Here is a 13,400-nt window from a genome sequence, read left to right on the forward strand (position 1 = left end):
CTTAAGCCCCTTTTCCAGCTCTGGGGCTGGCGCCTGTGAGATGGTGTTAAAAGAGCTGTAACTTACTTCTCCTCACCCCAGGCCAGGGCCACGTGATGTGAAAACACCCAGAAAAGTTGACTGTATCCCCCAAGTATACTGTTTTTAAAGAGCCTAGAGTGTCACCCCTCAATTTCCAGAGACCCCGAGGCTTATTGCTGAGAAGGAATCTGAAGGAGATGCTGTCAGATAGTTAAGGCTGAATTATGCCTGATGGTGGCTCACGTTTTCTGCTGTTTTAAAATTTAATCCTAAATCTTTAGTCAAATATACCTAAAACCTTGGTACACAGGGTCAGTGATGCAGTCCTGTGCCAAGTGCTTGATAGGCATTAACATTTAATGTTCCCTAGACCTCTCTAAGCTAGGCATTACTAGGGTCCCCTGTGACAGTTAATTTTGTGTCAGCTTGGCTAGGCCATGGTATCCAGGGGACCCAATTCTGGTCAAACACCACTCTAGATGTTGCTGTGAAGGTATGTTTTAGATGAGATTAAGATTTAAATCAATGGACTTTGAGTAAAGCAGATTACCTTCTATAATGTGGGTGGGCCTCACCCAATCAGTTGAAGGCCTTAAGAACATAATTTCCTGAGGAAGAGGGAATTCTGCCTCCAGACTGCTTTTGGATTCAGGCTACAGCATCAGCTCTTCACCTGGATCTCCAGCCCACAGGTCTCTCCTGCAGATTTCAGGCTTGCCGGCCCCCATGATCACATGTACCAATTCCTTAAAAATCAATCAATCTGCCTCCACCCCCCTGAGATTTTTCTGGACAGCCCTGACTAATACTCCTCCATTTTCTGAATGGTGAAACAAAGTCTCAGAGAGAGAAAATAACTTGCCACAGGCCACACAGCTAGTTAGTGCCAGGGCAGAGTGTAGGCTGCTCTTTCTCACAGGGGCATCCCCCTTCGAGTCACGCTAGAGCCTGTGCTCCTTCCCAGCCTGTGGCCAACAACCACAGGAGGGTCACGTGAAGAGTGGGTTGTGTTTAATCCTGTCATCAGTTTATTGGAAAGCTTTTCACTGCAGCTCGCGTGAGGGAAACCGATTTGCTGGGACAAACGTGGCCACCAATGTGTTACTTCCCTTAATCTAAACAGAGCCTCAGGCACACTTCATTGATCACGCCTCTGAGCTGAAAGGCTGCCTTAATGCTGGCCAGCAAATATTATGTTTCTCAGGCAGCCCTGTGCTGTCAGCCACATTTCCTGATCTACTCTGATTAGATATATAAACAGCTTCAGTAAAACAGAGTCCGCGCTTTGCTGTTAGAAATATAAGATAAGGCTTCCATAAAGATTCATCAACAGCACAGACACTGTCTAAGTTAGGCCTGAGCCCTCAGAGCTCACAGCTTCTTTTTCTTTCCTTTTTTTTTTTTTTTTTGGTGTGTAAAAAGGGTCAGTGGGCAAATAACCATGATTTATAATCATGTTTTAATAGTGGCTGGTGCTTCGGCTAGGGGACACCTTGGGGAGAAGAAAGGGTTAAAATAATTGACCAGGGTCACAAAGTGGTCTTGCATGAGTGCCCCAGCATGTGATGACATAAAAGTAACAGTCATTTTGTATCTGCTAAGAAGTGTCACCCTGTCCCAGCTGAGAACGGGGAAGTGGGCTGATGCCTGCAAGGTGCAGTAGGCTTAGGAAGGAAGAACCCAGACTCCCTGAAACTCAAATGAATGCGTCAGTTGGGGAAGTGAAGCCATCGAAAGCAAGCACTTATTCCTGCACACCTTTATGCCTTCCCCGTGCCTGTTTCAGATACACTTTGTTCTATAAACAAGTACAAGTGGGAAAAGTTTAGGAATTTTGTTATAGATGTGCGTGTTTAATTGGGATGTGTTTCAAAATATTCTTCTAACATTTGTGCCAGGGATGCACTAAGTGACCTAAAGGATTTTCCCAATTCCAGTTTTTTTGAACAGAAATATATGCCTTTTCTGGATGATTTTTGGTATTTTTTCCCCAGAAAAATAAAAAGGATTATAAATATGTTTTAAGGGGGAAAAAGTAAGGTGAGAGTAAGAGGAGTGTCCAAAATTTCTTGGTGGGAAAGTGTAAGAAGGTAACATACTGGATGAAGTTTTAATGTGCTTTGATGTTTATATGTAATTTCTAAAGGATACTTTGCTCATATAAAGAGTAGATTGCTCCCCATTCAATGATCACTTATTAATTTCCTAAATTAACCAATATAATTTCTATTCAATTCTAAAAGTAATTGCTAACATTTATTGAGCATTTACTTTGTACCCAGCACTGTTCTAAGCACTTTATACAAATTAGCTGAGAAATTTGTTTCAGCAACCAAAGAGTTTGCTGCTTTTTTCCTCCTCTTAATCTTAGCCTATCAAATTATACATGTTAAATTTAAACCCTTCTTGAATTAAAATAATATCCTCTCAGGTTGACACCTGGTTTGGGGTAACGTCAAATATAACTGTCTTTTATTCTCCTGAGATGATAGCTTTATTTTTTTTGGAATTATTATAACCAGTGGTTCCTACGTAGCTGTGCGTGAAAATCAGATGAGGAATTTTCCAAAAATGCCAGTTCCTGAGCCATACCTCCAACTGCGGACTCTCTAAGGGTGGGACTCAGGAATCTGCATTCTAACAAGGAAGGTGCTATATTTAATCCTTTCTCGGAAGAGGTAACTGAGTCACAGTTAAATAGCCTGAAGTTGTACTGACAGTAAGTGGAATTGCTAAATGCAAACAAAGGATGATTGTAAGGTTTTTTAAAATTGTATTTAGTTGATCTTAGGGTTGTTTGTGCTTCTATGACAACATCTTTTCTTTGTACAAGGACCTCAAATACTAAAAGCGAAAGTGATATTGGGCTGCACTGAAAATACATTGAGGAACTTGGGCCACCTCTTGGAGGCTTCCAGGAAAATGAGTGGCTATGGACTATCTTCCAGTCTTTCCTTTAGATCAAATACCCCTAGGCTTGGTTTACACATGCAAATGGGTTTCTATCATTAGAATGACCCAGAAAGCCCCTTAGACTGATGTGGGTCCATGAGGGTCTATGAACATGGCTGTAGAGAGGTCTGGGACCCTCAGTGTTGGGGGAGGAACCGACAAGCCAGAACCTACAATCAGAAGCCCAGGGTGCCAGTCCTGTCCCAGTCACTGGTCACTTATTTGCACAGCCCTGAGCAAACATCAGGTCACCTATGAGGTCACTTTTAGCTGTTGCCTTTGACATTTCAGGGACGCCCTGAAGGACAGTGCCCCGGGCATTGTCTAATGAGGCCCACAACTTCCCTGAAGAAGGCTCTGAGCAGAGGTTGGGGGCAAGTGTTTTAGGAGCCCATTTGGGAATAAAGGCAAATTCTTTAAGAGACAAAAAGTGAATCTTTGATAAAATCAGGCATGGAGAACCTTAGGAAAGTTTCTCATTTTCAGTTCCAGTTGGCTTGCTTGACACAACACTGATGCTCAGAGCCATGGGTGCTGGGAAGGATAGGGGTTGCTGCAGAAGCAACATTCTGTTCTGTGTGTCATTTTTAAAGTTCCCACAACATAGTTTCCCACATTTTCTAAGGAAAGGAATTTTGTACTATAAACATTGTGCTCAAGGCCTTTACGGTAACAGTAAGCCATTTCCTTAATTTTGTCTTAATTCCCAAGTACACAATGCAGAGATAAACAGGCCTTTTACCATTCAGAGTGCTGAAGTATTTATATATAAACCCAGGAGCGCTGCTGGCCGAGTCGCAGGCAATACAGATCAGGTTCCTCCGAGTTGCAGGGCGCTCTTTGGTGGTAATTTCCTGTTTATTCAAGGTAGGGAAGGGTCTTGCTACCACAGACTGGAATCAGACATAGGCCCCTTGCACCCACAAGAGCTGAAGTTAAAGGACCATCTCTGTTTTTTAAACAAGCTGTGTTTATTCCAACCTCTGCAGGGTTTAGCCCAGCTCTTTTCCTCGTCATGTTTATGCTGCATTGCTCTATTTACATATTTCTTCTGAAACCCTGATGGCAGCTACACACATTGTGACTTTTTGCCTCTGTAAGGTAATGCCTTTTCCTTATACATCACATCTTGCAGTTGCTACCTGTGGCATTGCCAGATGCATTCTCTTCTGCCGCTCACTGTCTGTTGATTACCTAATAACATCTAAACTAAAAGTGAAGTAGACAATGACTTCATTTATGAAAGAAATAGGACAATTTTCTGCATCCCGACCTTTACGAAATACAATTCCTTCCATCTTACGTATTAGGTTTAGTTAAATTGAAAGTCATGTCAGTCTCCCCAGCTGAAGTGTGAGCAGTTAGACTAATGAGACTGAGCCCTGCATGTGCCCTGTGCCTTCACCATTATTGGCACAATGAGGGCCCTCCGTAGCTGACTACCTACAAGTGCCTTTGCACCCTACTTCTCACTATAATGTCTTTCAAAATGCAACTGCCTTTTGCCCTCAAATCAAGTACCCAAGAAATGCTCCTGTTTGGTTTCTGACTAATCTTCCTATTTTCAGAGGCAATGCTGACTAATCGTCCTATTTTCAGATGCAACGCTAGGTGGACTTACAGAAATGCAAAGTAATGGGGTAGTTTAAGAATTAGCAAAAGTCCCTTGATGAGAAATTGATCTAGCATTGAGGGACATCCATGTGGGTAGCTAGAACACACTTTGTGAGGGTGTCTTACAATTTTATGACTAGACCTGTGAATGATCCCATGCAGTGACAGGAGATAAATAGACCAAGTCTTCCGGAAATTCTAGAGAACAGTTAAGTGATGGCCTTCTCAGTTTCTGTTTCTGTTCTGATTCAATTTTAACTCTTGTAGGATTTTGTAGACTTTTATAGAACCCTGTATATTGCTTCTCTAATCCAGTGATTATCAACCTCAGGCTACGACACTTGGGGAGTGATTCTTTGTTGCAGGAGCATGTAGGATGTTGAGCTGTGTATTGAACCTACTCTGGTTCTGGAATTATATCTAGCCTATGTGCTTGTTCTTTCTGCTAAGCTTGTCCGAGGGCTCTGAATTGAGCCTGCTTTTGCTCTGAAGCTTGAAGTGGTGCAGATGGTTGTCCCAGAGCTTAACCTTGAACAAGAGCTATGGCTTGAGCTTCCTCTGAGTCTAAAGTTGATGCTGGGGTAGTTGCTTGTTTTAGCTCTTGAGCCTGCTCTTGCTCTGTAGCTAAAGATGGTGCAAGTGGTTGGTTGTTCTAGCTCTTGGGCTTAGCTGTGGATTGAGCCAGCTCTGGCTCTGGAATCAAAGATGGAATATGAGCTAGTTTTAGTTCTTGAGCTAGAGTGTGAGTTCTGGCTTGAACCTGCTTTGTTCTGAAGCTGCAGATGGAGCAGGTGCCTCATTCTTGCTTTTGACCTTTAAGGAGAGCTGAGGCTTGACCTTTCACTGGCTCTGAAGGTGAAGCTGATGTTCTGGCTTGAGTCTGCTTTGGTTTTGCAGTTGGAGGTGGTATAGTTGCTGTTCTAATTTTTGAGTTTTATTGAGAGCTGTTGCCTGAGCTTGCTCTGGCTTTTTATGTGGAGCTAGCATGAATGCTTATTCTAGATGTTAGCTTGAACAAGAGCTGCGACTTGAGTTTGTTTTTGCTCTGAAATTAGGGATGGTATAGATGCTTTGTTTACCTCTTTAGCTTGAACCAAGAGCTATTGCTGTGGCTCTGGAACTGTAGAGGGCACTAGAATTACAGCCAGTGTTAGCTCTTGAAATGGTTCTTGATCATAACTCTGCAGCTGGTTCTGTAGCTGCATAAAGAGAAAATATTATCAATATGATTAGCTTTCATGTGCCTTCCACAGACAGAAAGTCTCTTGTACTTATCAATAAAGTCTCAGTTCAAGAAGTCACCCTCAGGAAGTGATTTGGACCTACTCAAATTGTTCCTGCCTAACCCCAGCTTCTGGAAGATCTTCTCTGTGTGGCCTAGTCACATCCCCTCCCTGAGTCCTCCTCACCCTCTCTTTCTGCCTCAGTGGGTTCAACGTACTCCAGCTCTGAAAGGAGAATCTGGGTCTAGTGCTCTAAGCCTGGAAAGTTGAGCTCTGTGTAGGCCAAAAGCATCATCAGACAGAAATTCTGGCTAGGAAAAATCCTCAGGGTACTGGTCCAGCCAGGTGCCCAGGATGAAGAAAATGGCCCTGGGGGGAGACACATGGGCAGCAGAGTCTGAGGCCTGGCTTTTCCCTCTACAAGGCCCTCCCAGAGCACCTCTGCTGTGCCTCATGCTCCTGCCCACTCAGAAGCCAGTCCTGCTCCTTGTCTACCTTCAGTCAGGCAGTCCTGGCAGAGATATGCCTGGTGACCCAAGAGGGGCTGGCAAAAAGCCTTTGTAACTGAGAGCCACTGATCAATGGTGCAACCACCTGTCCTCTTCTTCAGAGAAGCCTGGAACACTTCTCTGTCAGTCTTCCTATCCCCTCTCCATTGGAATGTCAAGTCCATGAGGGCAGGGAGGGTTGGTGTCTGCTCTGTTCATTGCACTCATTGGCACACAGTAAGTGCTCCATCAATATCTGACCAATGAGAGAACAATTGGACCCTGTCTCCTGCCCAGACTTCCCAGGGCCCTCCTAACACTTCAGACTTTAGCTCCTGTGCCTGTACTGCCTAATTCCCTAGGTGCCCGTGTCAGTCTTCTCCTCCTCCCACTGAAACTTGTCTCCCACAAGGTGAGGTTAGCTGGCCTCTGAGCCCTCACTGAGTCCCCTGAGCACCAGCTAAGCACCTATTCTTGAGGTTCTACCAGATTAGTGAGCAGAATGCTCCCTACACCTCCTGTTCTAGGTCCCAGGATGGGGCATTAGAGGCAGGGTTGAAGGGCAGTGATGGAAGCACTAGGGTGGAGAGGGGTTGGGGATGGATTCTCTTAAGGGCTGACTCTGTCCACTGACCTCCCCAATGCTCTCCTCCAGCACCCAAAGCCACATCCATGCTCCCTTTGACTCTTTTCTAAGAGAAATCCTAACACCTCTGCTCTCTTGCAGAAATCCATGTGTGGGGTGCAGGGTTATGCCAGCACCTCCAACATCTAGTTCCATTGGCACAGGTGAGAGGCCCTTTAGCAAGTCCTTCTGCACCTAGCCAGCCTTGTTCTGGGGTGTGATCGTGACAGGACAACCAGGTTATCCACTGCCCATCAACCCGTTCCTTGCTGGGGGGGGGGGGGTCCTTCCTTTATGTCCCTCTTTCCCCCCACATGAAGAGGAGGGTACAGGGGCTGCCCAGGGAGGGCTCCCAGAGGTGGCCTGGCCTGGATTGGACTGACTGAGACCCCCTTGTGTTATCTATAGGGAACCTCCTGGAAATTGGCCAGGGACGTTGGGGATGAGGGTTGAACCAAGGTCTGCAGCATCTAAAAAGGCTCTCAGCCCCAGTTAGTTGGGACATAACAAAAAAAATCTGTCACTATCAAGTGTCTCCTGCCAAATGAGCTAGCTATGAGGCTGTCACTAGAATAGGGGTACCTGATTACTGGGTTCCAAGTTCTGTTGGGATCTATTGTCAAGGAAGTGATTTCACTTCCTGTGGTCCCTTACCCAAGTCCCCTCCTCCAATAACACATATCTGGATCGTCCTCTGGGCTGCTGACTGCTCACCCGCCTCCCCATGCAATACCAGATCGGTACATGGTGACACCAATACACCCCTCTCTGCAGCCCCCTGGAAGGTCTGGGTGCAGCCAGGGTCCCAGCTTTGAGGAGACAGAGGAGGATTCCTACTTGGCCGTGCATTCTGACCAATCAGTCTGTGATTCTTGGCCAGGCCTGAAATTCTGGGGCCTTCCCCTTCTCCCCTCAGTGTCTCCCCACAACCCCTATTTCCTGGGACACATGCTGCCTGTAATCTCCTCCCTTTAAGTATGGACTGCATTAGTGGCTCCATAGAGACGGCAAAGTGGTCCATTCTCACTTCCAAGATTTGGCTGTAAAAAGTCAAGTCAGTGCCTAACTACTTGCTCACTCTGACCTGTGTTCTCTCCGCCTTTCTAAGTCTCTGTCTCTCTCTCTCTCTCTCGGGTCCCTCACCCTGGGGACCAAGCCTCTACGTCATGAATTGCAATCTCATATGGCCTAGCCCTGAGGGAGACCAATAAACAGAGAGAAAGCCAGGCCTTCAAATCCAAATGAATCTCACCATTGCCCTGAGTGAGCTCAGATCCAGACTGATGAAGATACTGCCTCAGTTGAGACCGCAGCCTCAGTGTCCCGAGAGACACTGTCCTGGCAGGAGCACCCAGCTGAGGCAGGCTAGGTTTGGGGTAATGTCACACAGCCATATATTACTAATACAGTTGTCTCCACACCAGATCTTGGGCCTGACCTCGTCTCCCTCCCCCATCTCCTTTCAAACCTGTGGGTATTTTCCATTTCAAAGACCAGATTGAGCAAAGTTCTCTCTGCCATTTAGCTAAGACTTACCCTCAGTAGCTACAACTGGAGATGAACAAGGCATTGAATCTTTTATGAAAACTTGGTTTAGCTACCTTAGGAGGTGGCACCTGACTTAAAGCACTGTCAAGTCTCACAAGTTTATTTATTACAGGCCTTATGAGAGCCTTTATTAAGGCAATATGCACTGTGAGCCTGGAGTGGGAGTGTTAGAGTAAGTGGCATTTCCATATTTGACCATAGGTTTCTCTAATGACGTATCCAGGGGTAATAGTGTGAAGCGGTCACAAGAGCAGTGATGCTCAGCCTGCAATGTGCACGGGAATCACTGGGCGGTGTGGGTCATGTGCAGGTCTGTTTCCGTGGGTCTGAGTGGGTTCTGAGAGTCTGCATTTCTAACAAGCTCTGGGGATGCGCCTGCTGCTGGGCCACTTTGAATAGCAAGGCACTAGGACATACTAGAGTCAAGAAGAAATATTCGGCATCCCAGTGAGAGAGCAAATGACACCACTGAAATACATCCTGCTCCCTTTGAGAACCATTGTTTTGACAAGGATGCTGTCCAGAAGGAGTGGATGCTGTTCCACACCAAGAGCAAGCTCTGGAGGGAACAGAGAACAAGAGGAAATGTGAAGGAAGAGCTTATGTAGGAGGAAAGAGGGGAGGGGGTAGGAAGAGATTATCCAAATAACTTACATGCATATATGCATAATCCATGGACACAGACAGTAGTGTCCTGAAGGTCTGGAGTGGGGGCAGAGTGGGTAGATGGAAGGGGGTCAGTGAGTGGAAAAAAGGGGGATGTCTGTAATACTTTCAACAGTAAAGATAAAATTTTTTAAAAAGAGCTTACTTATGGCAGGTCTCATTCAGTTGAAATTCAGTTGGTGAATTTGTTGGGTAAGGGATATGGGGTGGTTAAGTGGTCCCTCAATCGGCATATGGACTAAGGTAGCTTCATTTTTGTCATTAAAACCCAAGTAAGGGGGAAAGAAAATCAGGCCCAGTATTAGTTCAGATTTAGTGACTATTATCTCTCTTTACCCACAAATTCAAGTTGCATGGGTTATGAATTGTTTTAACTCTTGATTATTTGGAACAGGATATTAATGTCAGAAATAGAAAGGGGAAAAGTTAGCTGGCATAAAAAGAGGTTAAGCTGGATCAAGTGAGGTGGTCGCACTACAAAACATAAGCAGATAGTCAAAGGATTCACAAACTCTCCTGTCTTCTACAGACAGACCCACCTTTCTGACCAGGCCCTGTTCTAGCCTGGGAACCTCAATTTGGCACCCGGGTTCCTATAGCAGCTGCTGCTCTCTGCTGGCTGCCTTGGCCTAGGAGACTCTTCTCTCAGGGTTTCCTGGCAACTGTGTTTTAATAAACTTTGTGGGTCACACAATTCGTAAATGTAGAGCTGGGATTAGCCTAATGGAGGTGTGTGAAGTTTTCCCGCAGCATATCTACCAATGATTCATTTCTACCAGCTATAGCTTGACATATTTTGATAACTTATTTGAAACAAAAGGGTTAATAGCTCATGAGTTCCTAATAGATCAAAACCTATATCAGTGTAAAGCACTCTTTTTGCCTAACTTAATTTCCCTTGGGTTCTTTGTGTTAGGTTCATTTTGTCACTCTTGTTTACATTTTTAGATTTATCTTGGCTCATCTTTCTATAAAGCTAGTTTATTCTCTAGTAATTAAAATTTTAACCCAAACAGAGTATTTTGCCTTCAGTGATTTTTATGTTCATTGTCAGGATTTATAGGTTTTATTTGCATAGTCTTGTTTGCATGTTTTTGGATTTGTGTGGGTCTTGATGCTTTCCCTTTTTTAAAGCCTTTTTTATATTGCTTCTTTTCATTTTTTAGTGTACTGATAGGTATTTATTCTGTTTTAAATATGTTTATGGTTTCAATTTTTAAAAGAAATGATCTAAGCTATGTTTCAAATGCCAGGTATCATACAGTGTCTTTAACTTTGATTTGAATAGAATTGGCTCCTTGCTGAGAAAAATGGATGATTTAAAGTGTTTACGGTCCCCCAATTCACTGCCTGTTGCAGAGAAATGCAAACACATGGACTTTCGTAGTTGTCAGAGCTGTCGTTGATCAATACTGAAGGTACAGTCTGCTGTTACATAGCACTGGCTAGGTCTTTGAAATGTACGAAGGGGAAATTTATGAATGGGTTTAGTCACTTCCCCATAAACATGTGTCATGCACATCCACCCTAGTGTTCCTGGTCTCTCAGAATTTTTGTTGATTAGTGAGAATTCATAGGTGACTCTTCCTCCAAAGATTAGCTCAGGCATGACCAGTTACAAATAAGTTTTAAGATATCATAAAAAACTATCCAGTGCCCAATAATGTTAAGAAACATTCTTTCACGTTGCAGCCTGTTTTCTTGCTCTTGTCTTATCTAGTGGAATTTTTACTATGTCAAATGGTGCCTCTCGTTATGGTGAAAATGAAGCAAAAGGTGCTTTTCCCCATTACCTTATGTCCTAAAATAGCCAGAATATATACACAGGGCACTAGAGGAAAGTTGGCCTTTCTCTAACTTGTTTGCAGGCAGGCTGAATCCAGCTGGGAATTCCGTGAGTCCCCAATGTCATTAGCAGAGCCCAGCTGAAGCCCCTGTCTAGAGCTGACTGTTTAGAATATTTACATGGTAAGGTTAAGTTGGAGGTGTGTTTTTGTTTGTGTTGCCTTAAATCTTCTCTTTTTCAGGTGATGAGAGCTGCTTAGTGACTAAGTGCTTGTTTTCTTTATCTGTGATACATTTCTTCTTTAATTCAAAAGCATCTAATACTTTTGTCTTAATCAAAAAACTATAATTAAACATACGAAACTCTGTATATTAACATAACAGCTAAAACGTGTAGCCCTAGTTTGCTGTTTACCCATCTGATTTGTGTAACTAACATTAAACTCTGTCATTTGAAATCATATGTATATATCCTTGTGATATAATTAATGTTTTCAGATACTTTGTGTGTATATACATATTAATATTTTTCTATGATAAATTTCCCAAAAAGAAATATTAACAATAAGTGAAAACAAAGTAGTACTTATATTTCCAATAATCATACTAAATGTTTTCATCAAATACCCATCCTGACTTTTTCCCACTTTCTAAGCAGAAAAGGACCTGAATCTTAGGAAACATTTTACCCAAACAGTAAAGCTATGCCCAGTAAAAGGCCTATTAGCTCTATAGCATGCTTTTCAGCTTAACTGTAAACACTAAAAATACAAGAACAGAATGACAAAGCAGCTCAGCAATTTTGGCCCTATTTTATTGTGTTTTCCAAGCGGATTAATTGTATTCCAATTTTGGGGAAACTAAAAGCAGCAATTCAGCTTTTCACAGATGCTTCTCTTGCCTGACTCTCCAAGTGTGAAGCTCATCATCGAAGCCCTCACGGTATTATCTTAATAACAAGGAAAGCCGCACACTTGATGACCTTATCATGCCTGCCAGGGCGTGCAGTGGCACTATCACACCTCGAATTATTCTCATAGGATTTAGTTTTTGCAATATTTTGAAACTTCTTAAAAAACTTAAGATTTTGAAAGATTTGCCCTGTCACGTAGGCCGTACATTCCTGTTATGAATTTAACATATTCCGCATTTCGAAGTTCTGTGGGCCGCCATTCACCAGTTATGGAAAATTTCAGAATCCTTGATGTACCTGGCCCTTTTCTGGCAGCATCATTTACCAGCCTGGGTTGAACCCGTTTCAAGGCAAAGGTGACTGCAGAGGAGCCACAGGAAAATGCAGTATTGGGGTAAAAGGAGGAGAGAACTTCAGTTAAATGATGACTCACTAAACTGTCAGCTCCTTGAGAGAAGGTAAGAGAGCTTATTCACATCAGTATTCCCCATGACAGGTAGGGCACCACGTTTCACACATTCTTGGCGGTGGAATGAAGATCTGTGTCGTGCGATGCCACCCAAAGTTTGAGGAGTGTGAAGATGGTGAAAAGACCATTTGATTTCATGATCATGACATCCCTGGTTATTGTTCCTGTATTGTAAATTTCCAAGCTTTCTGTTTTAAGGAAAACAAAGGACAAAGACCTTCCTCATATCCAAGATCAAGGCACACACAACACTGCCTCTAGGCCATATGCTCTGTTGAACCACCAATGAAAAGATGTCTGGTTTTCTCATATTACATATCGTCACTCAGCATTCTGCCTGTTGGTGTGAGTATGTTTGAGAATGTGTGTGAGAGTGGGAGGTGGAAGCCAACACGATGTCTGTCTCTGGAGAGATAAGCCCAGTGTGGGGTACACACAATGATAGCAAGCAGTTGTTAGAAGCCCTGTACTAGATGGACAGATGGTCCCACAGTCGTATGTCATAGACACAATGTCCACTGTAAAAAGGTAAGAAAGAGAACAAGAAACATAGCATGATAGCACCTATATAAATAAAAACATGCCCAAAACAACACTGTTCAATGTAACACAAGGATACATACATAGCCAAAGAGACTCATGAGAGTGGGTGTCTCTTGGGGGTCATAAGGGAATAAACAGAAGAATTAGGGCAAAGGGGAAAATAAAATAAATCAAGAGAAGCACCCTGAGTGGGATGAATGAAGGATACACGCCCCCCTTATTCATGGATCACAGTTCTACCTGCTTTCTGTCTAAAATCAGTTGTTTCATACATTTTGTCCAGTAGTTGTATGATGGGGAGGTAAGTTAGTCCCAAGTCCATTATTTATGATAGCTAGAGAAAGAAATGCCTTTTATTTCTTTAAAATTATTTTAGTAAGTTTGAATTTTTATTTTCTTCTATTTCTGTTGCAGTGTTTGAGTTTTATCATTTTTACACATGGCTTACAAATGGCAGACAAGGGTTGTGGTCACAGAGAATGGTAAATACTTTTTTCAAATAATTTATAACTTATTGGTCATTTTTTACACCCTAAATGTTTGTGTCCCCCCA

The sequence above is a fragment of the Miniopterus natalensis genome, chromosome 16 (assembly GCF_054644295.1).
Source record: "Miniopterus natalensis isolate mMinNat1 chromosome 16, mMinNat1.hap1, whole genome shotgun sequence".
Lineage (NCBI taxonomy): Eukaryota > Metazoa > Chordata > Mammalia > Chiroptera > Miniopteridae > Miniopterus > Miniopterus natalensis.